We start from the raw sequence: 3,913 nt of genomic DNA, 5'->3' as shown, positions 1-3,913 counted from the left end.
ATAAAAGCAAAAAAACAAGGGATGGACGGAATGCTGAACAATGCAAACATTCACCCCCAGCCACAAGGATCTGGGTTTAATGAATCAATATTGTTCTCCAATCACTTCTATTAAGCAGCTGGACAAAGGGATGATTCAGATTGGAAGGGCAGTTTATAAGAAAGCCAAAAGCAAAAAAGGAATGTGGTCCAGTGAGGTGGGAAGGTCGCTTAGCGGTAGCAAAAGAGAGTGATCACCAAACCTTTTGGAATTTAGTAGCCACAGGAAGTAAGGAGGGTTTTTGTCCCATTGACAACAATATTGCTGCTGTCACTTCCGTAGAACAATTTACTGGCTTATATTCTTTCGCGGAAGGAAATTGTACCTCCATCCCAGCAGGGAAGGGTTCCCTTGATTTAGGGTCTGGCAAAGGATCTGGAAGCGTAGATTACCCAATCATCATGATTCTGGAATTGTACTCAGCAATCCAGAAGATAGTCCCCAAAAAGGGTCCAGAGATAGGCAACTTCCAGTGTGACCTGTTCCTTGCTGAGATTGATGTGTGGGGCAATATTTTATGCTATACTTCAACGCCATTATGAGTGGGTTACCCATTCCCCTGTCATGGGCTGGGCTGAAATTATAGCAATTTACAAAAAGGGCTCCCTTCTCTTTCCAACCAACTAGAGGCCCATCAGGTTTATAGACAGTACACAAAATATGTTCAGTAGAATCATCCTAGATAGACTTCAGGATTGGATGGAGGCTAATTCCATAATCACTCCATTACAAGCTGGCTTGCACAACTACACCTACACCATTGAACAAAGTATTTAGGCTTCAGCTGTAATACTGGGAAACTGTTGCACTTGAGGGCGGGCAGTTACAGGTGGTGTTTGTGGACCTACAAACTACCTGTGACTTGGTCCCCAGGTATATGTTCATGCAAGTATTACCCAATACGGGGATCCCTAACTATCTCCTAGGCATGATTGTAAGGCTTCATGAGCACAACTTTGCCCAAGTTAGATGCGGTTGCCTGGGAGTACAGGTGTTGCCTGTCAATATGGGGGTGAGTCAGGGCTATGTTCTTGCCACAACCCTTTTCACACTCTGTGTCAATGACTTGATAGCCTACCTACATTTATATGAGAGTGATGCCCAAAGATTAACTAATATGGAGGTACCACCCTAATATTTCCAGATGATACGCACCTCTTGTTGACATTTCTTATGGAGCTACAGAACATCCTAGATAAATTCAGCCGTTTCTGCAGAGTGAGAAGCTTGGGAATCAATGTGGCAAAACCAAATTTATGGTGCTACTAGATCCAACCACAATGAAGGGGACCCGCCTTGAGCTGGTGCAAACAATTGAATACCTTGGGATCACCCTCACTGAGCACTTGGAGTGGGACACACATCTCAAGGTGTAGACTTAAATTGAAACATCACATATAGGGGCTGTCAAAAGTTTAGTGGGGCTCCTTCGCTAGACCTATCTCGCTGGAAATTCCGGATTTATATACACAAACTCGGTACTGCTCTCTATGGGGCTCCAAGGTCTGAATGCCCTTGTGACCTCAGGGAACCGATTCATGCAGCAGCTTCTAGACTACCTGGTTAGTGCTCTATTGCTCCCACTCAGGTTGGATGTGGGTCTCAAACCGATCTCTGTTGTGTCTGGCCTTAAACCAATCCTATTGACAAGGGTCAGACGACTTAGTATTCCAGGTTCTAGAGATCTTTCCTGGCTAAAGTACATTTCAGAGACATTGAGCATGACTGGGAATGAAAGACTGTTGGAAGACCGAAGGGGGGCTTCTTCTCATATTTCCAAGGTGGCCCTAAAGATAAACTTCACAGAACACAGATTGAGCTCTCTTTTAAATAGGACTGCTGTGGGCTCCCTGACAGACACCTTCCTCCTAAGGAAGGACAATTATAAAGCAAAGCAGTATCTTAATGAGATCCAAACTGCACTGGCTAGGAAGCTATTCATCCAGTTTAGACTTGGGACCCTGCCACTGCATACATCCACTGCCTGCTGGGCTCAAACAATAGAGCAAGTATGCCCATCCTGTGGAACCTCGCCTGAATCATGGGTACATGTCCTTCTCTTTCGTCCAGCTTAGAAGAAGGCCAGAGTCAAATGTATAATTCCGGTCTGTCTCAACCTAGTAACCAGGAACCATTGGGGAGCCTACATGATTCTGCAAACCGATACAAACCAATATATAGTTTTTGCCGTCTCTAGGTTCCTGTAGTCTATGTGGCGAATTAGGCACACTTAGTTCCCCAGCACCAACTCAGGTGACTTGGAGGATGAGGCAGCTTATCACTTACTGTTCATTTTCATGTTCATTAACCGCCATGTCATAGCTGACGCCTTTCCATTTTTCTTGCTAAATTTGCACTTTATGAATGTGGGGTTAACTCAGCACTTTTTTCTTTTGCACAGTAGTTTACATGAAGTATAAACGTCTTGTTACAGAAACTTCACCATCTGATCAGTGGTGTATCTAATGTATTTTAGATGACTTTTTTACATATTGTTTTAATTTATTTGTATTTTATAATGTTTTAATGTAATTGTTTTTTATCCTTTCTTTTATGACTGTATGCCGAAATAAAGATTTGATTGATTGATTGATTGATTGATTCAAACCGTGCCCTTTTTGAAGTCGTGAGAGACACTTCACACCAGAGCTATCATGAATAGTTGTGAATGATATTCAGCCCTGCAGGCCCTGACATTCATCCTAAGATGGGAGATAGCTACACAAGCAGAGATGTGTGCAGGCCTGCACATTTGTATGGTGTGCATTCATTATTGCACTGAGGCCGGCTTCCTGAGACATTACACCAAGGTATGGGGTTAGATCATTCCAGCGGGCTCTCACAGAAGGAAAATTCCAGTATGCTCTCATTAGAGTAGGAGTATTGTTGATACATAGGAGTAACATTAGGAACAATTAACATGGTAAAATTATTTGTATTTTTCACCATTCTCATAAGGCTTATAACAATGATGTGTTCCATCAGTTTAATATTCACAGCTTATGCTTTGTTTAAAAGGATTACATCTTTTCAATAAACATTTAAATATGTATTATTGTTTCTCTTCTTTGTAAAACTTTGGGCAAGCAAAATCAACAAACAAAAGAGTTAGATCTGTTTCCACGATTTCCTGGGGAATCAGAGTGGTTATGTTCAAGGTTACAGAGAGCATCTGAGTTTAGATGTGGTACTGTGAGCTAGCTGAACCACATTTACTGATGATATGAGCAGACTTAACCTTTGTATTGTGAAGTTGTGTTGACCTAATAAACAAGTCTACTAAATTCATAAGAAGTGTATAACACGACACCTCCAACCTTCTAGGTTTAGTACCTATTTAAGGGATCTTCTAAGTAGTTTTCCTTCATATGCTCAGAGCTCTTTTATTAGCAGTATACAGAGACGTCCATGATAATAAGGAAATATGCTCCTCAGTTTAATAGGAATCACCTATTTATTTCTGCAGGTTGAGCAAGCTTGTTTTTTTAAAAGGATAGTCCCCTATAGTCTTTCCTTTCTTTGAATTCCATTAATTAAATAAGGCACAAGCAGTGGTTATTCCTATTAATTGCAGACTAGCAGTAAATAATCATTTGACTAGATATGGGCTCACCAGTGGTAGTGGAGATACGAAGCGTATGAATGCGAAAATATTTATTCCTGGGTTACTGTTCCAGTAGTTGATGAAAATTCACTGACATGTCATGCATATGATGAAGCTGTTGAATTGGGCAGGATATAGACCGGTAACTAGACATAATATCGACTCCACAATATCGAATGGACAAAATATCGAGGAAAAAATATCGACAATAGTAAAATATCGATAAAAAAAATATCGTTGTGAAAAATATCGAATGAAATAATGTTTAAA

Source organism: Lissotriton helveticus, chromosome 11 (assembly GCF_964261635.1).
Source record: "Lissotriton helveticus chromosome 11, aLisHel1.1, whole genome shotgun sequence".
Classification (NCBI taxonomy): Eukaryota; Metazoa; Chordata; class Amphibia; order Caudata; family Salamandridae; genus Lissotriton; species Lissotriton helveticus.
This window is presented reverse-complemented; position numbering follows the sequence as displayed.